Genomic DNA, 25,390 nt, shown 5'->3' with positions numbered 1-25,390 from the left:
ACATCACTGATAGCCGGTTTGTTCCTACAAACAGTTATGACAGGCACAATCTAATGTGGGACATAGCGCATGATTTAAGCGCGATTTACTAACCCTGTCATCTGTCAGATTTTTAAAACTGTGCTACACACTGTGCAATATTGGTGGGGTTATCAGGCAGCAATTTCTTTATGTGAATGGACCTAATCTGATATACGAACCCTACTGCCCTAAATGATATCTGCCCAACTGTTTGAACGATCTGTGATACAAATGAACACTGATTAAATAAAAGTAACCAAGTTGATAAAGTGAAAATTGTAACAGATCTGTTCGTACTGAGTGGATACACACTGTAAGATACACAGTAACACACACCTAATCAAACACTATTATAGGGAACTGGACATCGGGGTTTATTGTGAGAGGATACATATCCCCTCTTTTAAAAATATAGAGGTATCTTTCTTTACCTCTATGGTAATTGTTTTTATTTGTCGCAGTCTTAAACATAAACAAATAAAGGTTATATTTTATGAATTGTTCTTGATCTATTGGTGCGCCACGCACATAACTATCTTTTTTCATCTCCTCCAATTACGAACCTCAAAAGAACCCTCTCAGGATCATACCTTTCTCTCCAGGCGACTTTGACTGATTCCTACTCAAAATATATTCAATCCCCTTCTCTTACCACCAAAGCAGCCTACACCCGAGTAAAAACCCTCTTAGATGAAGGCCTTCAGGCTATGTCAGATAAGTTGCAATTTATATCGATTCCACAAATTCGGCAATAAAACAGGAAAATTACTCTCATCCATCCAAAATTCTTCCCGTACCCCTATGATAGTCAATCCTTTAATTCCCCCAGATGGCTCTCTTACAACATCAAATTCCCAAATTACCCAGACCATGTCAGAATTTTATAGTTCCATTTATGCTGTGCGAGAACCAGACACCCCTGACCCTGTAACACATCCTAGCTCCCTCTCCCCCAAAGACTCCAGGATATTTTGGCTAACCTTTCCTTTCCGCAACTACCTATGTCCTTCGTCCAACCACTCACCTCACCAATTACACTAGAAGTAATTACCAAAGCAATAAAAGCATTGAAACCAGCAAAAGCGCTGCAATGGTTTCCCTAGCGATTTTTACCAGATGTTCCACGACCAAATTGCCCCTATATTAGTTTCAGTATTCAATTCAATTCTCTCAATAGGCTCCCCTCCCCCTCACTTAAATTCCACCATCATTAAAGTACTACCCAAACCATGTAAATACCATGCTAAACCAGGTTCATATCGCCCTATCTCACTACTTAACTGTGACTATAAATGATTAACTAAAATTTTAACCGAGCGCCTTAACCCTTCTTCACCACACCTAATCCACCAATACAAATGAACGGGAAAAATGCAGCATTACCCAGTAAAGAAGCCAGCAGAGGTTACGATTGGGCCATTGCATACTAAACATTTTTCCTATTGGCTGTAGCATCTCCGACCAACCTCCTAGGTAGAGACCTGCTTTGTAAAATGGGCTGTGTGATCTGCTGCACCCCAGATGGTGTATACACCAGGGAATCTTGCAGAGGAGATTTGAGACATGCTGGACACTCCTCAAAGATTAATTTTGCACTCTACTGGTATAGACTCAAGTCCCTCTAAAGTAGGTGAAATGACAGCACAAATACCGTGCTGCGAGATGTGCACACTAACACATTTGAATGCCCACGCACTGAGGAAAAATCATTTAATAGTTACTCACCTTCTAATGATTTTTCCTCTGTTCGCAGATAAAAGTAAACCAGGACTTACTTTTGTACTGCACAAGGAAGGCCAAATTGGGGGTGTGTGCTGATGTCATGTGACATCATCCACCCACCTTGAGCAGACATGGGCACGCTGGCGTGCAGGAGTTATTGTTAGGCACTAGTGGGTAGGTTTAGGGTCATAATTAGGTTCTAGAATGAAGGGTTAGGGGTTAGGGGAGCAGGTTAGGGTATTATTGAAACCCATCCGGATTCTGGGGGTTGCTATTATGACCGCTAGCCTCATGATCACTGAATGCCGTATGTATCCCAAGCATACAGTAAGCGGGAATATAGTAAAGTAATTGTACAAAACAAAAGAGAGATACTGACCTAAGATGTACTAATTACAAGTACTTCTGAAGTGGCACTACATATACCAGCACATGCAGCTAACAGTACATTGGGACTTCTAGTTTCATTACTGCTGGACAGATGCAGGTATAATTACAGGACACCCCCAGACATGTAGACATCAGCCTGCTCACCTCTGCATTACAGCTCCTAGGGCAGCACTGCAGCTACATTGGGCAGAACAGGTCAGGAAGAGGCAGATGGGATGGGCTACTAAAACTTTGGATTTGTGTCAGGGGTAGAGACTAGATCCCCTTCAGTTTTGATTACAGGATGTGATGTTCAGTGAGGGCGGAAGTTGTTAGATGCCCTCAAAACGCTTTTTATTTTATCTGTAATTCACGTAGGTGTAAGTTATTTGAGCTGCATTGTACCCTCGCGGGCTCGCTACGCTCGCACGCTTTGGGCACGGTGGCTCGCTTCGCATGCCACAGATTTATATTCCCCCTCCAGGTATACATGGACCCAGGGCATGATGGGAAAAATGTCAAAACTGAAGGGGTTCGAGACACTACCCTGTGTCAGGCCAGCCTCAACTCTGAGCTCTGGCCGCTGGTAACTCCCCTGGCCCTGACTGCAGCCGAAGATCCTGTGGTCATGCAGCTCAGAGGCGGAGCTTCTCTGTGCCTGGCTGTGGAGGTAAGGGGTAGAGGCAGCAGTGCACGGGACTCGGAACTGCACTGATGGTTACACTGACATCTCTGGCTTTGTGGTGACCACACTAGAGGCTGCTGGCTCTGGATGGCTGATAAGTCACATGACCACCATCAGCACTATGTACGTATAGATGAAGGATGTCTTTCTCATCATCGCCCCTAGTGGCCGGCGCTCGTAGGCAGCTTCCTAAATCTCTGTAATGGTAGCTCTGGCCCTGCTTAAATGTATGAGACATATTTCACCTTATTTTGTAAGCTACTAGGGAATAGCTTCTCATTTGGATTTCCATTAACCTACTCAGCAAAGCTCATGTGATCTGATTCTAGGAAAATATGAATTATGAAAGAGTATTTTACTCTGACCATTAATCAGATGTATTTATATTGTACTTTATAGATTAGCTATAGTATACTTGTGTCCAATACAACATATATTATTATTGACCATACCATTGTGTCTAAATATCTACAGTATGTGTCAAAGTATATTCACTCACTGTATGATCTAATTACTAAGAAGGCTTTACTTACGTGTGCATTGTCCTCCAGATAATTTCAACCACATTCCTTCAATGCATGCCATTCTGATAGATCCATCTTGGCGGTATCCAGGGCGGCAGATATATGTTGCAACCTTACCAGGAGGGTAAGTTTCAGCACTCCAATCACCTTGCAGTTCTGCTCCGTCTGTTGGCTTTGGCTGTTGACAGTGATCTACAATAAAATGGGGGGTATCAACTGAAGGCTTGAGTACTAAATGAAACACTTTATAGCTCAGACCAATTAAGTATTTGTTTAGGGTGTCTATTAGGGATGAGCTAATTAATCATACATTTTTCATGAACATTTTGATTTTATATAAGTTGAATAAAACAACACCTACTTTGATATATATCTGACTAATAACAATATGCAAATATATGGTATAGGGTTGTGCTTTTGGGTAGATGAGAGCAGTGGAGGAAACCACATAGGTGACCCCAACTAACTTTGTGCACATGTTAAACTCTTACATCAGTGGGATTCCCCTTCAATAAGCTGGGTCCAGGTTTTGGGCATTTTCTTTTTTAACGCCTTGTACTGCCTACTTTGGATCAAAGAGGTATAATTTTTTTCAACAAGTCCATATTGGATTCTATTAGACAAGGTGACTGAACCTACATCAAGATACAGTAGGTGAGTGTATGAATGCATGGTGTTAACATGTAAGTTATTAAAGTTATACTTAACATGGTCCCAGCAGGACATTTGGGGGGAAATTTACTAATATGAAAAACCTAGTTTTTCGTATTAGTATTTTCCCTACGACTGCATACGACTGTTTCAGTCGTATGCAAAGTCGTGTTCCGGAGGGGAAATTACAAAGCAGTCATATACGACTGCTTTGTAACCCTCCGATGTCATATTCATTCATATTAGCTGGCCATATATACGGCCGCTAATACAAATTTTTCTGGCAGTCTGCACGGTTCAGTCAGATCCGTGCAGGCTGCAAGGTGTAAAAAAAATAGAAAAATAAATAAATATAAAAGAAAAACGGCATGGGGTCACCCCCACAGCCAAAACCAGCACCAGGCTGAAAGAGCCGGGGCCGGTAATTAAAAATCAGGGAATCCAACAAATAGGGGTTCCCCGATTTTTAACAACCAGCCCCAGGCTCCAGGTCCGGGGCTGGTTCCCAAAATATGGGGGACAAAATGACCAGGGGTCCCCCGTATTTTAAGAACCAGCCCCAGGCCAAACCAGCCAGCAGGGTAATGTCACAGTCGGGGGACACTTATTATATAAGGTCCCGCGGCCAAAACATTAACCCCCTGACCGGTCAGCCTGGCCAGGGGCCCTGGGGGAGTGGGGACCCCCCCAATAAAGGCCCCCCCCCCTCCAGGACTTACCTGACCAGGCTGAAGCCTGGTGCTGTCCCCGGTGACCCTGGGCTGTGGTCACCGGGACGATCTTGGTGTAAAAAAAAATAATAAACTATTGTTTAACACTGGTGAACTATGAGTCTCAGCAAGCCTCCCCCGCAAGCTGGGACTTGGAGAACCACAAGTCCCAGCCTGCGGGGCATTAAAGGGCCCGCTGGCACTTGCAGTTCCACAATATGAAAAATAGTAAAATAAAACACACTGACACACATTTAAAATAAAACTTTAATACATCCAAAGCCCTTACGTACTGATACTTACCTATCTTCATCCCTTAGGTAGCCCTGGTCCTGATGTCCGGTCTCTTGGTCCTGTGTTGGCGTCTGTATCCATGTCGACCGTCGCTGTCCATGTCGACGTCGCTGTTGGTGTCCGGGTCCGACAAAATCCATGGTGGAAGCTGTGGAAGGAAACTATACTCACCTATCCCAGGGCGACGTAGTCCAAGGGGGGACGAACAGCTGAGAGCCGCACGGTGTTTGTGTACATGTGCGGCTCCGCCCCCGAATGCCGCTATTGGCCGCCTAGCGGCCAATCAGGAGCCGCTAGGCCGCAAGGCGGCCAATAACGGCATTCGGGGGCGGAGATACAATAGAGACAGTATCATAATGTAACATTTTAATAGGGAAGCGGCCGCCCACCCTCCTAACAGGGCCGGCCGCGACATCTCCGTGCCGGGCCGCGGCACTGTACCCTGATTGAAGATGGCCGCGGCCAGCCTCAAGTCCTCCCACAGTTAAATTGGCGGGAGTGCTGGTGTGCAGAAAGCCTGGCTGCGCTGCCCACGTGATCAGCCATCCCAGCAGCAGCGCGCAGGACTGTTTCGCGCGCTGCGCTGGATGGATCTGTTGGGCGGTGGCAGGAGCATCGAGCAGGGAGAAGCCAGCATGCAGAGGCCAGAAGCCAGAGGGAGCACAAAATAAACAGCAGCCGGGGACTGTCTGACAGGCGGCCACAGGAGGAGGGTAAAAACAAGGCACTGGTGCTGGCAGAATTAATAATTTGAGGCCTCAGTATATATATATATATATATATATATATATATATATATTTGGGAGGGTCCGCACTCGGGGTAGATTGTTGTCATAGGGGGTGCTCCAACAGATGAATGAACATCACACAGGTGCACACACTAGGAAAAAGAAGCTATCCAAGTTTTGGCCAATAATTGCCACAGACCCAGCGTTTGCTGGTGTTAGTAAGGTACCTCCTATGTGTGCATACAGACGAGGAAGCAATCTGAAAGATTTATTGATGAGACCTCTCTGCCAACCTGCTGTGGATACAGGCACCTGGTTCCCTCGACCTAAGAACGGTTGTTTTAGATGCAGCGACTGCACTACGTGCAGGTCCTTGATGACAGGACCATCGTTTGCCCACCCACACAGTGGGAAGAAGATCCTCATCAGGCACCGGCTCCACTGTAGAATGGATTACGTTATATACATTCTTATTTGCCCATGTGGGCTATATTATGTGGGCCTGACTAAACGGGACTTTCGAGAGAGGATGGCTAATCATAGGACCACCATTAGGGCAGCGATTCTTGCAAAAACTTCGGACAAACCGGTTGCTAAACATTTTGCAAAATTTGGCCATAGTGTGGCCAGCCTCCGATGTATGCTGATAGACCATATCCCTAAACCAGTGAGAGGTGGTGATAGAGATACTATGCTCAGAAAAAGAGAAGCTAAATGGATTTTCGAACTAGGCACTATTGCCCCTAAAGGCCTAAACGAGGCGAATCCATTATCCATTTTCTTGCGATAATAACCTCTGATACCCTTTTCCTGTTTTTTCATTTTTATGGTTATTTTTCCAGTTGCCTTGGTTTGAATTTTGTTGCTTTTTGAAGTTGGATTTGGTGTCTCCGGGTCATTCTCTCTTTTTTGTATTATTTCTACATTTATTTATTTGTTGATTTACTTTGTTGTATATACAGTTCCGAGTGTGAGTATGATGCACTTGTGTCATACCCACACATGTGGTGCCAATTGTTTTTGACCCCTTTGGGGTACTTTATACACCGTTAAATTTCAAAATTATAAAAATATAATAATCATAAAATTATAAAAATGCACACTGTATATATATTTTGGACATACGTGTCACTTTTTCAATATAGATGTTATGTATATTTATGTATATATTTTTTTATGTATTTTTGTTTACTTGCTCTTTATATCAACAAGTGGTGATATATGGGCAAATATATGTAATTTGTTTATACTATGCCAGTTTTAGTGAGGCCACCCGGGCTGGTTTCTAAATACCCAAACATCATCTTTGCTTAATATCCCTTGCACCCCGCTGATTGGTTCCCTTTGTACTGAGTTGTTTACTTGTCACCATTGATGGATCACATGTTGCTGCGCCCATTTGATGTATTGGAACGCAAGTTGAACTTCCGGTATCTGTACCACTGTTCACTGCGTGCCCGACTGCCTATGGAACGCGGAAGTCTCCCCTCGCCATGACCGGTGGAACGCAAGTTCTACTTCCGGTCTGGCGGCTGCAGGGCTGAGACAGTTCTGACACGCGGAAGTTCTCCGCGACACAGACCGGTGGAACGCACAGTTCCACTTCCGGTCCAGCGGGATCAGCGCGATTAGCGCTAAACAGCGCTTTTGTTGTTATTTGATGTCTTTTCTCTATTACATGGTACATACCGCTGCCCTTACTGAGTATAGATTATGTTTACAGATCGCCCTGTTTTCTCCATATGTGTTTACACGCTAAAGGTACCGTTTATGATGTTACACCAGGAAGTGAAGTGATCACTTCCGGTATGAGGGTATTTAAACTGGCCCGGTGAGGCTGTACAGTTGTATCTCCTCCATGGATGGATACCAGGTTGCCTGTTGTTGGAAATGATACCTGTTACCTGTGTTGTTACTTTCCTGATGACGATCTTTTGATCGAAACGTCACGTCACGTCGGATGTACTACCTTTTCATGAATAAAAACTTATTTGCTGAATTTAAAGACCTTGGTGAGTGCCCATTTCATATACTTCTATATATATATATATATATATATATGCAACAAAAAAAGAAGGAGCGCACACGTGAGCAAAGTAATGAAGTATTTACTGAAAAAGTGTAGGCTCACATACAATTCAATATACTTTAGTCAGCATGCAGTATGCACGGGCACAGGCTGTGGAGCTAGCGGTGAATACTACGCATGCTGACTACAGTATACTGAATTGTATGTGAGCCTACACTTTTTCAGTAAATACTTGTCATTACTTTGCTCACGTGTGCGCTCCTTCTTTTTCTTGTTGGATGTTCCGTACACTGAGGCCGTGACAAAGCCTCCTGGAAGTGAGCCAGCACTACATCCTTAAAGACGGATTTACATATATATGCCATTGTGACGTTGCGCAGATCCACTTCTTGTATGCATGTATAAATATATATATTATTGACATTGCCACCAGGGAAGCTCTTTCCATTCAATATCCGATTACTCCATTCCTCTATTCTTTGCCCAAACTTCACAAATGCGCCAGTAAACCCCCAGGACGGCCGATAATATCGGCCCGAGGGTCCTTATATCAAAATATTTCCATTTACCTGGATTCTTGGTTGCAGCCGTGCATTCAAGCAGAAGCTTCTTATTTGAAGGACACCAACGCCCTGTTAGCCAAATTGGCCAGGATCGGGTCTGTACCCGATGGTTGCATCCTTGGGACCATTGATGTGACTAGTCTCTACACCTGCATCCCTCATGATGCAGGTGTGGCGGCTGTTCACTCACTCATTAAGGACAATGTCCTTTATCATGGCCCTGACATACAATTTTTTTTGCAGTTACTCACGTTAACATTAAAACATAATTATTTTTAATTTAACGGCAAATACTACCTACAGCTTCGTGGCTGTGTGATGGGGTCCTCAGTGGCCCCATCGCTGGCCAATGCATTTATGTTTGGGGTGGAAAAACTTCTGTTTTTCACAGATCCCAGGGTTACAAGATCGGTGTTGTTATACACCGTTATATTGACGACCTCCTGATATGTTGGTCAGGAGGATCGAAGGCTCTCATAGATCTCCTGGAAGAACATAATAAATCAGAGTCCCCGGTAAAATTTACTTTCAACATACACGCCACACAGGTTCAGTATCTCGATGTTAACATTAAACTGGTAGATGGTCAGTTTGTTACATCGCTATACTCTAAAAGTACTGACCGTAATAACGTTCTATTGGCCTCTAGCAATCATCCGGCCCCCCTGATTATGGGTCTTCCTTTTTCACAAATGCTGCGGGTTCATAGAATCACCAGTGAACCTGGTGAACTAGAACAAGCCCTTGATAATATGATTGTAAAATTTATGGAAAGAGGTTACTCTGAATGTGATTCTACCAAAAAAAGAATCCTAGCCCTTCCAAAACCAGACCACACTGTCGACCCTTTGGCTAAAGCTGACAAAAATGCAAACAAACTCATTTGGGTGAATGCTTTTCATCAGAAAAGCTCAGATATTAACCGTAGTGTTAAATCACACTGGCCTATTGTAAAGTCAGACCCCACGTTGCCATCTTTGGGGAACAAATCCATTATGTGTGCCTACACACGGGGACGCAATTTAAGTGACCTATTAGTGAAGAATGACATCTCGTTCCCACAAACCAGGCCCTCATTTTTAGGTACTCCTAAATTAGGGTGTTTCAAATGTTGTGGATGCACCACTTGTAATTACATGATAGCAGGTGACAGTTTTTACCACCCGTACTCGGGTAAAAAATTCCAGATTAGGCACCGGGTGTCCTGTTCCACTAGGTATGTCATCTATTTGATCACCTGTCTGTGCGGCCGCAACTATGTGGGCAAAACAGACTGCACCTTCAAAGAAAGGGCAGCAGCCCACAGGTCCGCCATTAAGTCGGCCATTTCTACAGGCCACAGTGAACAGCCTGTAGCGCGACATTTCGCGCAATCACGGCACACATTGGCATCTCTGCGGTATCGCATCATCGATCATGTACCCCCTCTTAAACGGGGGGTGACAGGTCGCTGCTGCTATTACGCGCAGAATGCAGATGCATCTACTGTCTAGAAACATTAGCGCCTAAGAGGCTTAATGAACACCCTGGTTTCTATTGTTTTATGTAATGATGTAGCAACAGTTTAGTACACACTTTTTGACAACTTACAGTAGGTTGACATGCTGCCTTAGTCTTAGACAATTATACATCTCGTTACCCTGTTGAAACATGTTGTATGTTAACAAATACATGCCGTTACACCAAAAGATCCACGGCACATTACATGTGATAAAAAGTACTACGTTATCATTGATAGAGGTAGTCATATACCCAGGCAGACTTGCTAAGTTCTATTATATCCAGTTTTATTGTCACTTATTTGTTTTTGTTTATGTAGGCAGACTTGCTAAGTTCTTTTATATCCAGTTTTATTGTCACTTATTTGTTTTTGTTTATGTATCACTATGGTTATTTATTTATTGCTGTTTCCGTCACTTGACACAGGCTAAATCCACGTCTCCTGCAGCGCCCGGAGAAGGTGACGTCACTGTTAGGCGCCCGGACGGACGCGGCGGGGAACGTGAATGGATCCTTCAGGTATTTATGCTGGTTTTGTTACATGTACGTTTGTCTCTTTTGCACCTTGATAAAAAAGCCGAACGGCCTTGAAACGTCGGCTTGAACTGCATAGCCTCTGGTGTGTTTTTTTCTTGTTGGAGTGCCGCCGCCGGTGATTGTACGTAGAGCTAGTATTCACTGCTCATGGAAGGCACCCTGGTCCACTGACCTAGATTGCTACCTTGCCACAGCGCATTATTGTGAGTGCCGCCTCAAGGAATATATATATATATATATATATATATATATATATTTATTATTATTTTTTTTTCATCTCCATAGTAACCGGACTCCTGCATTCTGATCAGAACTGTGATGCATTTCCTGTGACTCGTCTTCTGGAGAAAGCCTGCTGGGAGAGGGGCTGCGCTGAGCGGAGGTCAGGTGAGAGCGACTTCCGCGGCGTCTGCTTGCACAGTGAGGCTGACTGCCGGTTTTTCAATGGCGGATGGAGATCTGCATGCATGGGCTTTCTTTCAGGTACAGGGTTAACCGGAGGGTGGGCGGGAGGGTGGGATTTTTGTGGTGTCTTTTGTGTACTGTATTGTTTGAGTCCCTGATGACGGGGTAGATACCTTGTAATAGCGTAGGACCATCAATAAAAGTTTTTTGCATTTATTGGAGAGTGAAAGTCTGTCGGAGGGCTGCCAATCCCTCTATCTATCTATCTATCTATCTATCTATCTATCTATATATATATATATATATATATATCCGATGTCCGGCCCGGCACTCACTCCTTGAATGTGCGTCTGCTCTGGTGCCTTACAATACAGATTTTTAAGGTAGATGGATGAAGAAATGGCGGCACTCGAAGACTCATATAAACTGGGTAATTTTGTAAAAGCACAGAACAGTGCATCATACTCTGACGTTTCGGGGATACAACCCCTTTTTTAAGGTGCAGAAAGTGACAATGGTTGTCACTTTCTGCACCTTGAAAACGGGGTTGTATTGTCGGAGTATGATGCACTGTTATATGCTTTTACAAAATCACCCAGTTTACAGTATATCAGTCTTTGAGTGCCACCATTTATTCACCCTGTGTCTTCTCTTTCCGTTGCATAATGTGAAATTTAGCCTATATTTTTTTAACTCATTCTGTGTGGCATTTTGTGAATTTTGGATCATTCCATGTGTCATAATGTGAATATTGGCTCATACTGTGTGGCATAAGGTGTACAGGTTTTTTTTATAGAAAATAGGGCCCTCATGTTATGGTGCATAATGTGTTCAAGGGAGGTGGCCCATACTCAAAGTCGGGCGGGGGGGGGGGTGGGACAGATGGGAGACCCCCTGTCACCCTCCCCCTGTCTCTATCTCCCCAGCCCCACAGACTGCAGAATAGATGCTGTACGCATGCGCCTATTCTGCAGCCTGAAGGGCTGGGGACATAGCCAGCAGCTCAGAGAACCACTAGCCATGCCCCCACAGCGGCAAAAAATTGGGCGGGGCCTCGTTGACATAGGCCACACCCCATATTGATAGACCACGCCCACCCAAAAAATCGGGCGCGCCTACGGCCGCAGCAACACCACCCCCCCTACTTTAGGGCTGTTTCAAGATATTTCCCGGGCTGGTTTTAATTCCCAATCCGCCCCTGCCCTTCCTTCCTGTCCATTCTGTTGAGGGTGCAGGAAGCCTGCAGCTGCACGGAGGAAATAGACATACTCCACAATTCATGGGTATTTAGGGGGTGAGGCTTAATGCAGGGAAGTGCCAGCCCCAAACAAAGACCTATGCAGCTGCTGACCACAGGTAATAACTTATCCCCTCTCTTTTCCTTTTCCTCTCTCCCCTCACTCTCCCTCCCCTCCTCTCCTTTCCATCTCTACCTGTCCCAAAGTGCCTTCATGATGTAATAGGGGCTCTACTTGGCGAAACATGTAATGGGGGCTCTGCATGGTGTAACAGAAGCTCTGCCTGGTGTAATGGGGACTCTTCATGGTGAGAATGGGATTCTATGTGGCAAAACTGGGCATTACCTGGCGTAAATAGGGTAATTTCCTGACATAACATACGTATACTGCTGGCTGTGCCTGGCATAACATAAGACAGGAGCTCTTCCTGGTACAACGGGGGCTCTGCTCGGCGCAACAGGGGCTCTGCCTGGCGTAACATGTAATGGGTTTCTATCTAATGTAATGTGTTACGAGTTTGTCTTGTGTAACATGTAATGAATTTCTGCTTGACATAACCAGTATAAGGGTGCTCTGTCTGGCATAATGTGAAATGGGGGTTCTGCCTGGCATAACGGGAGCACTGCCTAGCATAACGTATAACAATCATACTGTCATGATGTATTATGCTGACTCTTCCTGTCATAATGGGGCTTTCCCTGGTGTAACGTGTATTGGGGTACAGTGCCAGGCATTCTGGAGATCTGCAAGTAATACGGAGGGAGTTGGGGAGAGGGATTGGAGGTCCGCACACACTTTTGATCTGTATCCTTTCTGTATTTATTTAAGGATTATGTTTATTTTTGAGCCGCCTTTTTGGGTATGGATAGGCGGGGGGTGCTATCCGGGCAAAGAAGATAAGACAAAAGTTAAGGAGAGGAAGAGTTGCACGATGGATGCACACCAAAAAGAGAGAATATTCTTAAGTGTAGAATATTCGGGAATCAATTGATTAAAATTTAACTTTTATTGGTTTAATTCAAGTAAAAAGAAGAGAGGGCGCTATCCTGTGTGGATTTTTTAGCATATGTGATCCCACAGGGTGGCCTCCTTCTGTGGTCTTGTGAAAATATCAGAGGTTAAAAAATATTGGACGTACATATATGTGACGTGCCAATGCACGAAAGATAGAAGTAGTGTTGATAGGGATTAAAATGGTTTCCCTTAGGCTTGTTACACTATAATGATGCTGTTCTGGATTTGATCTTTCTGAGAGGAAGGGGTGAGGGAGATGAAAATTTCACAGGGTTTATTCTGAGTCCTTTTATAAGGATTATGATCTCCACTCAGGCACGCATGATCTTGTTTGGTAGCATAGGGATGGTTAAATAGTGTCTGGGTTAAATCCAATGATATATGTCTCCTGTGCTATTATTCTTCTGGGTCCCGTTTACTGGGGTTCACTCTCTCACAGAGCTACTAGGGCTGCTTGATTGATATCTGTCAGCTTATCCCAGAATTCCCACTTCTAGGGTCTTATGCCTGTCACTTTGCAGGTTAAATGATTGATCTGTTTGAATTTTATCACCTTAAATTGGTGATTGATTGCTGTAAGCTTTTATACCAGACAGTTGTTTTATGTTGGTTTCCTGGTGATCAGTGCTGCCTAGTGGGTGTTTGTGATTTTACATGTGGGCATGCCTATGTTTAGCTATGCTGGGATGCTGCTCTTTTAATCTCCAAGTATACTCTTCTGATTTTATTCTCTCTCACAGAGTATTGTCGCTGCCAAATTTTGCAGTCTATCACACAATTCTGATATAGGTATTCTTGGTATATTATAGTGATATTACTCTCTCTCACAGAGTTACTTGCTACTAGTATTGGGCAGCTTATTGTTGCTGCTATAATTTTTGCAGTTTATCACACAATTATAATGTGGGTATACCTGATATATTATTATGAGTTACAATTGCTGCTATTATTTGACAATTTTTCATATCATGTTATTTTACTGATATGTATAAAATATGCACACTGCTGCTATAGCCTGAATCCTAATTAGGTTATTGAAGTATTCATTAGTATAATTAATATTTGTGATTAGTCCAAGCACTGAGTCTATCAGCAAGTTCTAGAATACATAGGGATATCCTTTCATATTGTTGGTGATAGTACTTGAATATAAATGTGGGGTGTAGGATGTTGAAAGAATTGTTATCAGGTGGGACACCAAATCAAACCATTTGTGTCAGCAGTCTGCAGCTCCCACACTCATACGGCCTGGCGGGGTAATGCTGCTGGTTGCACAAACCACTTCCTTACTGTGCTGGGGTTCTCCAAGACTAGATAGCACACTGCCGTCCAGTACATGGGCTTGGATGAATGCCAGTGGCGGATTCAGGGGGGGGGGGGGGGGGCACCCGGGCACATGCACACAGGCGCATGCCCCCCCCCTGTCATTTCATTTCAGGGCCAGGGCTTTCCAACGAGCCCAGCCCCATGTCTCTAGCCCCCCGGGAACCGGAGATATCGCCTAGCAAAACAGTAACGTTTTTTCCCCATAGGATAATATGGGACCCGTCAATTCCGACCCCCACCCGGTTCTGACGGCTGCCAGTTCCCCCCTGGCATCACAAAAGCTTGTGGTTGATCTAATTCAATTCCAAATTGCTGGCCCTTCAATATGATATCAGGCTGGTCCATATTGGTCAATCGGTTCAAGAGATATTGCGGGTAAACTGATTTTTTTATTTTTGAAATGTAATTTCATGGCTGTTCAAGTTCTTTGAGGGCAGATTACTCTGGAGCCAAACATTCCAGTTTCACTGGACCAAACTCATTCAAAGTCCACTCAAAAGTTCTTCAATGTGATACTTGTCTCATGTAAATGGGTTAGTTGGTTCCGAAGTTATAGCCGGTTAAATGAGATAACTGGTTAAAGGGGGGAGGGGTGGTTTTCTCTCCCCCTCACACCAGAAAATGCAGGGACTAGGCTGGTGTAAAAGGGGCCAACCTGGGAATGCATTTTCTGGTGTGAAAGGGGTATTGTTTCAAATAGCCGGGACCTGCGGTGCTCTGAATACAGTGGTACTGGCTCCACTAGGGAGCTTGTTTGCACATCTGCACACCGAATAAATGTAGTATTTTTAGGAAAGGCCCCAAGTCATCTAATCAGTGGTGGGGGTGCTGTTCCCAGCAGTCAAGTATACAATGATTTTTATGACAGGAGAAAAAAGGGACTGCTGTGTGGGGAATGCACTAAGAGAGCAAAACATTTTTTTTTTCAAATGTAACTTTTATTTATTGAATCATTAATATTCCCAGAATTTACTATGCAGGAAATGGGATTTGCAGCGAAAAGTAGGGGTTAAAAAACTTTTGACATACAAACATATATTGTGTTTAAAGAGAGAAATAGTGTTTTAACCCCTTCCCGACATTTGACGTACATTTACGTCATGGTCGGGATGTACTTCCCGACACATGGCATAAATGTACGTCATGCCATTAAACTGTCACCGCCTCTATAGACGCGGTGACAGAGGGACGATGGCTGCTGATCCTGACAGCAGACATCTTCCCTCGTGGCCCAGGGGGGGCAGCGATGCCCCCCCCCCCCATCAGCGATCGCTGTGATTGGCTGTTCAAATGTGAACAGCCAATTACAGCGTTTTCTGTGTACCGGCGAATAACGTCGCTCGGTAACACAGGGATCGGTGGTGATTGGTGCTGTTAAGTACAGCACCAATCACCACCGGGTGTAAAGGGCTCACTGGTGGTCACCCCACCTGCCCCCAAGGCTGTGATTGGTCCGTCGGACCGACGGACCAATCACAGCCATTACACCTCACAGAAAATAACGGAGACAGCCCTGCAGCCGCCATTCCGGTCAGGAACAGCGTTCAGAGCGGTCTCCGTGCCCATCTGTCCCCTTATACTGACCTGATCAGCGTTGGTGGCATCCGTGCTGCCAGCTGCTGGTGCTTCCTGGTTGCTGTGGTTGCTGTTACTTCCTGGTGCTTGTGCTGCTGCTGCTGCTGCTGCTGCTGCAGCGTCATTGTGTCAGAGAAATATAATATTGTGTGATATAATTTTGTCTCTGCTGCCCCCCTTTTGTGCTGATCAGTATAATTTAACTGATCAGCAACTTTTTTGGGGTGCAGGGTTTTTTTTTTTTATATATACCCTGTCAGGTTGCACCAAAAGTTGTGTGCCTGCTGCCCCTCACTGCTAATCAGTGTTGCATCACTGATCAGCAGTTTTTTTTTTTTTTAGGGTGCTGTGGGGGTTTTTTTGATTTTTTTTTTACACCCACAGTGATTTTGTGGGTGTCCTGTGGCCGCTGAGCGCTGATCAGTGACGTACATCACTGATCAGCATTTTTGGCACAGGGTTGATCTAATTTTTTTTTTTTTGGATCAAATTCCTGTTGCCTTTGACTCATCAGCAGTTTTTTTTAATTTTTTTTTTTTGAGGGTGCTGTGGGGTTTTTTTTTATTATTTTTTTTACACCCACGGTGCTTTTGTGGGTGTCCTGTGCCCGCTGACAGCTGATCAGTGACGGACATTACTGACCAACATCTGTGCTCAATTTTTGGCGCAGGAGCTTTTTTTTTTTCTTTTAACTTACACGTGTTAAAGCACTACATACACACTACATACCCCCCGTGTTGAAATAAAGTTTGTACCCCCCCCCTACACTATACACGTGTTGAAACACTACACTTACACAAACACAAAAATAATAAAAATGTCCCAATCATCGCAAAGTTTTCAGCGGAGGAGGCATATGCCCTTATTGCCTCTGACACTGACACAGCCAGTGAAGTAAGCGATGAATTTGCATTCGTCTTAAGCTCCTCTTCCTCCTCTAGTGATGAGGGACCCCCTCAAAGACGCCCCCGTAGAGCAGCTGAGACCCCCCCCCTAATGATTGATCTCGTATGGACCCCACCACCAGACAATTTTGAGCCCCAGGTTCCTGAGTTTTTGGCCAACCCAGGAATCCAATTTGATACTACAGGCCTCAAAGAAATTGACTTTTTCAAAGTCTTTTTCTCTGATGATTTTATAAATTTAATGGTGGACCAAAGTAATTTATATGCCCAGCAGTTTATTGCCCAAAACCCCACGTCATCATTTGCTAGGTGGACCCCTGTAGATGCAGTAGAGATGATGACGTTTTGGGGTCTGGTGTTACATATGGGCATAGTTAAAAAGCCAGAAATTAGGCAATATTGGAGTACAGATGTTCTGTATAGCACCCCACTTCATCGTATGGCCATGACCCGGACTCGTTTTGAGACGATCCTTAAATTTTTGCATTACAACGATAATGCACAGTGCCCACCCAGAGATGATCCCACCTTTGACCGGCTATTCAAAGTCAGGCCGGTCATTGATCATTTTAGCGCCAAATTTGCTGAGATGTACATCCCCGAAAAATTCATTTGTGTAGACGAGTCACTTATACATTTTAAAGGAAGGGTTAAATTCCGCCAGTACCTTCCCAATAAGAGGGCAAGGTATGGCATAAAAATGTATAAGCTGTGCGAAAGTACCTCAGGGTACACCCACAGGTTTAGGGTATATGAAGGGAAGGACACAAGAATTGAACCGCCAGAATGCCCCCCTCCCTCGTAGGTGTTAGTGGAAAGATTGTCTGGGATTTAGTGCACCCCTTCCTGGATAAGGGTTATCACCTCTATGTGGATAACTTTTACACCAGCATCCCCCTGTTTAAGGCCCTTGGTTCAAGAGGTACAGCAGCTTGCGGTACTGTGCGCAAGAACCAAAGAGGCCTCCCAAAAACGCATGTTGCCCAATTACTGAGAAAGGGTGAAAGCAGGGCAATATGCACCGAAAATATGTTGTTGGTCAAATATAAGGACAAGAGGGATGTCCTTATACTGACAACAATTCACGGAGACAGTACCACCTCCGTCCCTGTACGAGGTACCAGTACCCACACCTCAAAAACTATTTGTATCCTAGATTACAATAAGTACATGGGCGGAGTGGATCTTTCAGATCAGGTACTGAAGCCGTACAGTGCCCTGCGGAAAAAGAAAATATGGTATAAGAAGCTGGCCGTGTATATCATCCAGATGGCACTGTATAACGCTTACGTTCTACCAGCCAGACGGGGACATTTATGCACTTTCAAGAGGAAGTCATAAAGGGCCTAATATTTGGGAACCAGCAGGCAGAGGGCCCCAGTACTTCTAGTACTGGCCCCAGTACTTCTAGTACTGGCCCCCGTATTGTATCAGGGCAGCATTTTCCTAACGAAATCCCCTCCACTGGAAAAAAGGGCAGGACACAAAAAAAGGTGCAAAGTTTGCTATAAAAAGGGAATAAGAAAGCAAACTATTTTCCACTGTAAAACTTGCCCCGACAAACCCGGCCTATGTATGAAGGAGTGCTTTAAAATATACCACACATCTATGGATTATTAGGTTCATCATTTCTTAGTGCGTTCCCCACACAGCAGTCCCTTTTTTCTCCTGTCCTAAAAATCAGTGCTCTGAATACAGCCAGGCTCTGCCACTGTCAGTGGCTGTCACTTCTGCCTGGCGGCGGCTGTCCCCCATTTACCGTGTATTCCCCCTTGGCAATGAGCATGTAATCCCACATGGCAACGAGCATGGAACCTCTGGTAATGAGCTTGGAACCCTTGGCAATGAGCATGTAGATACAGCAGTGTAAGCAGCACTTATGTAGCATGATTTTTAATAGGCATTATGGTGTTTTGGTATAATACATAATGGACATAATGGCATGTAACGTAACGTAAATGGACATTATGGTGTAAATGTTTAATGCGTGCCTTTGGTGGACAATGTCCCTGTTTATGAATCATATTGTGAATTCTGTCTCAATCCGTGTGGCATTATGTGAATTTTGTCTCAATCCGTGTTGCATTACGTGAATTTTGTCTCAATCCGTGTGGCATTATGTGAATTTTGGCTCAATCCATGTGGCATTATGTGAATTTTGGCTCAATCCGTGTGTTATTATGTAAATTTTGGCTCAATCCGTGTGGCATTATGTGAATTTTGACACAATCCATGTGGCATTATTTGAATTTTGGCTCAATCCATGTGGCATTATGTGAATTTTGGCTCATTCCATTTGGCATCATGTGTAAGGGGCAAGTATAATGGGGTCTAGTATTTTGTTGCATAATGTGTAGGTTGTATATGGTGTTGTACACTACACTCAAGGACTTCACTTTTGTCGCCATGGTGGGCCTGCGTAATCCCATTCCCACCCTCTCTCTGGCGCTCTCTTAGCATGTACATTGGCACCATTAACACCGCCCCTCCCCCACCTAAACCCTCTTTTATCATGGTGCCCCCCTGCCATGTTATCCTGGATCCGCCCCTGATGAATGTCAAGAGATCCTGCTTCTGCAGCCTCGACTGATCGATATCCGGGCTTGTGTTACTGCTCAGACGGTCCCACTATCAGCGTGTAGGTGGTTGACCGCCAGGAGATTGCGCTGCGGCAGACCCTGGAGGTCCTGCTGTAAAGTAACCAGTAGTCCCAGCTGGGTCGGTTGGCCATTAGTTAGTTATCTTTACCAGCTGGTTTGGGGTCACCAGAGTGTGACTAGCTGTGTATCCCAATGGGCACAGGTCTATTATTACGATGGACTCAAAGATGTGATAGGGATGTGTATAGAATTGTTTTTTTGGAGAGCAAGCATCAAAGGCGTCACTAGGGTTGGTGGTGTCAGCCAGTGTAGTGACTCATGGGGGGAAATTTACTAAGGCAAATACGCCTAAAAAATTTGTATTTTCATAGTAAAATACAAAAAAATTTAGGCGTATTCGTATTTTGGGCATTTACTATGCCAAAAATACGCATATTTGTATTCTTATTTATGGCACAATTGTATTTGTATTTACAAATACGAATGTATACACCATCGGGAAATATGAATAAAATAGAATAGAATAAGGATTCACCTAGAATAGAATGGTGATTCCTAATTTACTAAGCGGCCGTATTAAAATATGGCCACTAATTATCGGCAAACTGATGATAATTGCCTGCCAAATACGCCAGGAAAATAGACCTCAATATCCTGGGGTATTTGGCTTTAGCCTGCATGGATCAGTCATCCATGCAGGCTGCAGTGTAAAAAAAATAGAAAAATAAATAAATAAAAAAAATGGCGTGGGGTCCCCCCACGGCCGTAACCAGCACCAGGCTCAAAGAGCCAGGGCTGGTTCTAAAAAATCAGGAAACTAACCAGATAGGGCTGGTTTCCAAAATACAGGGGGACAAAATTAGTAGGGGTCCCCTGTATTTTAAGAACCAGGCCCAACCAGCCAGCAGAGTAATGCCACAGCCAAGTGGATACTTCTTATACAAGTCCCCCTGGCCAAAGCATTCATCTCTACCGACCAGTCAGCCTGGACAGGGGTCCTGGGGAAGTGAGAACCCCCCAATAAAGGGGTCCACCCCCTCCAGGACTTACCTGGCCAGGCTGAAGCCTGGTGCTGTCCCTGGTACCCCTGGGCATTGGATACCGGCCTGATTAAAGTGTAAAAAATAGAATGAAAAACTGTTGTCTAAAACTGTGGAACTATGAGTTCCAGCAAGCCTCCCCCGCATGATGGGACTTGGAGAACCAAAAGTCCCAGTATGCGGGGCATTAAAGTGCCCGCTGGCACTTGTAGTTCCACAGTAATAGAAATAGATTTAAAAAAACACACTGACACTGATGAAAAATAAAAGTATAATCCATACATAACCCACACATATTGATACTTATCTTGATCCCGTAGGTAGCCCTGGGTCTGGGGGTCTGCTGATCCTGGGTCTGGGGTCCCGCGATCCTGGGTCCAGGTGTGATATTTATATAGATATATAATGTTTAACTTAGGTAAAATGGGACTCTGTTAAGAAAGGGGAACAGAAAGTTCCCCATTCATTACAGAAGAATGGACTGCCCCAAGACGTTTGGACGTTTGTGCAGAGAGAGGCCAGAGAAGTAGTGGAGCAGTGTTTGAGTTCCTGGGACTAGTGGTGGCAGGCTCGCCATGCATAGAGTTATGGCAGGCGCCCGTATAACAAGCATCGGTGACCGGAGGAGAGCTGCGGCGCTGGGTGCAGCCGCGGCACGACGAGCCCACAAGTGACGGAGGTTGTACAGAGGGCGGCTGTGAATGGGCAGCATCTTGCAGCCGGAGGGTAGAAAGGAGACAAGTGAGCAGATTTAGTGAGTCCCATACGCCCCACACTCACCACACGTTTGAGACTTGGGGCGGCCATTACCCACTCCTCCCTGGAAGCAGTCTGTTGCCACTTAAAACATAACCCACTTGGAGACTCTAATATATAAATAAGGGAGAATACCCCTATTACCAAGGCAGATCCACTGAGAAGAGATAGGGACTGTGCCCAAGTAATACCTGTATTATACCCTCCTACTTAACCAGAAGGACAAAGGGGAACCCGCATTGAAATTACTGACAAGCAGCACTCTGCTTGATGGCAGAATTACTGACACTGAGTCATTAGAACAGCTATGGAACTTGCAGAAGGAGCACCTGTAGTTGAACTTGATTAGCCGAATCATTGCATTGAGGACCCTGAGGATTACAAATACCTGTTAAGGCCTTCACTTTAAGAGAACTACTTAACCAGAAAAAAGGGACATTGCAGGTAGTTATAGACTTCAGCGGGGTTGTTGAACTTTGCCCCTCAAAACTCTGTTTGGGACACCTGCAAGGGACAAATTAGGGTAAAGACTGACCGTGATATCCCTCTAGGTATAAAAAGTGCACAATAAGAAAACCCGTTATTGCGCAATAACATTTAACTGTGTGCCGTTATCTATGCATTAGGAATATCTATATGTTTACTGTGGTCTATGCAATAACATCGAGCCTTTAACTGTTTATCTTTATCTATGCAATAATAATTGTCTGTGTTATTCTGATTTATGTGAATATGATGCCCAAGGTTATGTTCAGTTGAGAGTACCCCCATTGACAGTATTACAGTTACCAATAGCAAGAAGTGAACTGCACTGATTGTTTGCTTAAACCTGTAGTTTGGAGCAAAGGAAGTAGCGACCCCTGTGGTCATAGTTGGATAGTGTACGTGGTACATTATTCAACTGTCATTGTGCTAAGTAATGTTAATGAAAGCAACATGTTGTAGTGTGGTGCTAACCCATTTGTTAACCCTTTTGAGCAATACCTGTTTTCCCACCTTCAATTCTTCCTCAAGAAGAAGAAGCAGCACCATACAAGTGGCAACACCGGTAAGAGAGTATCACCAATATTTACCTGTGGTTATCACACAGGGTCCGTAGAAATCCTTTGGGGACCTGTGGAAGTAAATCCTACTTACCAAGGTCCTCCGGCGAAGATCGGTCCTTTTCGGTTCACATGTCCCCCAAAGGATTTTTACAGACCCTGGACCCAGGATCGCCGGACCCTGGATGCAGGACCCCAGACCCAGGATCGCTGGACCCAGGACCCAGGATCTGCAGACCTCCGGACCCAGGATCCACAGACCCCCGGACCCAGGGCTACCTACAGGCTCAAGATAAGTAACATTATGTGTGGGCTATGTATGTATTAAACTTTTATTTTTCATCGGTGTCAGTGTGGTTTTTTAACTATTTCTATTACTGTGGAACTACAAGTACCAGTGGGCCCTTTAATGCCCCCACATGCTGGGACTTGTGGTTCTCCAAGTCCCAGCATGCGGGGGGGGGGGGGGGGGGCTTCATAGTTCCACTGTTTTAGACAATAGTTTTTCATTCAAATAAAAAAAACAGCCCGGTACCCAATGGCCAGCGGTACCGGGGACAGCACCAGACTTCAGCCTGGCTAGGTAAGGCCTGGAGGGGGGACCCCTTTATTGGGGGATCCCCACTCCCCCAGGGCCCCTGGCCAGGCTGACTGGTCAGAGGGTTAATGCTTTGGCCGGGAAGACTTGTATAAAAGTCTCGCCCTGGCTGTGGCATTACCCTGCTGGCTGGTTGGGCCTGGGGCTGGTTCTTAAAATACGGGGGATGCCTATTCATTTTGTCCCCCATATGTTGGGAACCAGACCCGGCCGGGAGCCTGGGGCTGGTTTTAAAAAGTCAGCGGAACCCTACACATATTTTTCCCCAGCTCTTTGAGCCTGGTGCTGGTTACGGCCATGGGGGGGACCCCATGCCATTCTTTTTAATAATTTATTTATTATTCTTTGTTTTTTTACACACTGCAGTCTACACGGATCTGACTGATCTGTGCAGACTGCCTATACTAATTCTTATTAGCGGCCGTATATACGGCTGCTATTACTAATTAATACAAATAAATACGACATCCGGGTTTACAAAGCAGCCGTATTTGACTGCTTTGTAAATTCCCCTCCGGAACACGAGTTTGATTACGGCTAAAACAGCCATATGCATTCATATTAAGAATACGAATAAGAAAAATCTTATTCGTATTCTTAGTAAATTTCCCCCATGGTGTCACCACCCTTCCCATTTTTCTGATGCAGGTCAAAGCATAGAAGATTAATTTCAAAGGCAAGCATGGATACAGGCAGTAGCATTCAGGTAATCCCAGCATAGCAGACTCTTGCAAGGGCTCCAATGGTCCCTATAAATAGCCCACACCCAACCTATTGCTTGGGTGGCTTATCCACCATCAATAGCAAGATCACTCTGCCCTGGAAACCCTTATACCAGGAAATCTCAGGTCCTGCTGATTATACACCTGGTTCTGCTATTACTTTCATGTGGACAGATGCTGTCTCTGCCACAGTACATATTAATAATTCTAATTTAAGTTTCACATATAAATTTAGCACTACTAGTTTAGAATTCTTGGATCTCACTTATGGTGAAAGGAGAAGAAAATGCTAACAAAACCATAGAAACATGTACGTAAAAAAGTAGATCGCGGCGCTTGGACACGCTAATCATATACAGTCACGACGGGGAGAGGACACAGGACGGAAGACGTAGCACGCAGGACGGTGCACACGAAAGTAGCAAGCTCTGAAAGAGACCGCGCGCCAGGAAATTTAACAGACGCAAGAGATCACCCGCAGGCTGTGTGAGCACTGGACGGGAGAGGTGGCCTGGCAGAATAGACGGGGCAGCACATGACCGACTGCAGCCCAGGGAGCGTGAGCAGACACGCCACGAGTAAGAGCACTTCCCGCTGTAACAGGGAAGCGGCAGTAGCCGACTGAAAACTCGCCGCGCTAGAACGCCTGAGGAGAAAGCCGGCCACGTGACCCAGTAAACAATGGCATAGACGGCCGGAGATCCCACCAGGCCGGCGCAGGTTCCATCACGCCACAACGACTAGCCCGCACAGACGCCTGGAGGCAAGGGACGCAGCGGGGGAAGATTGGTGAGATATCTGTATGAAGTAGTTAAAATTATCTAGAAGATACAGCAAACCACTTGAGCCCTGCATGAACTTGCTAATTAAAATAAGCAATGCCGGTCCTGCTCCGTGCCTCTCCCTATTTTCAATTAAGCACAGGAGAAGCAAGGGTGCGACCCCCTGTGAGAGACATATAATGCTACAATAAATAGGATGTGGCGTTTCCACCCTCTCTAAAAATCACTAAAGCCCCTTCTCTTGTTTACCTCCCACAGGAGCTATTGCTGCCCTCCGGTACAAGAAATATATACAATCTGCTGACCTTGTTTGTCAAAAGCTCCTTTTCTAGAGACCATCAATAATGCCAACAAAAAAAACAAAACCAGCGGCTAATACACCAGCAAGTATCTTTAAAATGGCCCAAACTCCCCCAAACAAGGCGAAAGAGAGACCTTCCATATCCCCAAGCACGCAAATGAAAGCCCCCCAAAGAGTAAGTGACATCTCCTTATCACAAAAAGAGGAAAGCTTAGATGAGCCTATCACTTTAAGAAAAATGACGCAATTAATTACAGATTTAAAAAGTGACCTTTCAGATGAAATTAAAAATCAGTTTCAAGCCTTAACAAGAGAAATTGTGGCCTTGGGCGAAAGGACTGATCAAACAGAGAGAAAGCTAGAAACTATTGTGGAAGCTTATAACAACCTAAAAGTAGCACATGAAAGTGTCCAAGGAGAAGTCTCTGCCTTAAAAGATAAATTAATAAATATGGAGGATCAAGCAAGGAGAAACAACTTAAAAATTAGGGGTGTGCCAGAAAAAATCCCCGATGCCCAATTAAACCAATTTGCCCTGGAGCTATTTAAAAAAATGCTCCCAGAAGTGTCAAAAGAACATCTGACTATTGATAGGATACGAGCTGCAAGATGGGGGTTGGAGCCGCACTGACAAGTAGTAATCTAGTAACAATTTATGGAAAGACCAATATTAGGACTATGACGAGTATATTCTAATAGTCATATGATTGGTGGTGCACCCACGGTTTCAGTATAGCAACTGAAGGAATGTT

General features: G+C 44.7%; 1 protein-coding gene across 10 annotated transcripts in view; it reads right to left on the bottom strand.

Moving 5' to 3' along the window:
• The window catches only part of LOC146026277 (complement factor H-like), a 960,333-nt gene that overhangs the window by 504,881 nt on the left and 430,062 nt on the right, over nt 1–25,390 (bottom strand). For 4 of the 10 annotated variants that reach the window (XR_014454410.1, XR_014454411.1, XR_014454413.1 and 1 more), the window contains exon 2: nt 3,331–3,513. The exons of the other annotated variants lie outside the window; for them this stretch is intronic. The gene's annotated coding sequence lies outside the window, so the exon portion shown is untranslated. The remainder of the gene's footprint in view (nt 1–3,330; nt 3,514–25,390) is intronic. 10 annotated transcript variants of the gene reach the window in all.

The sequence above is a fragment of the Crinia signifera genome, chromosome 8 (genome assembly GCF_055691185.1).
Source record: "Crinia signifera chromosome 8, ASM5569118v1, whole genome shotgun sequence".
NCBI lineage: Eukaryota > Metazoa > Chordata > Amphibia > Anura > Myobatrachidae > Crinia > Crinia signifera.
This window is presented reverse-complemented; position numbering and strand designations above follow the sequence as displayed.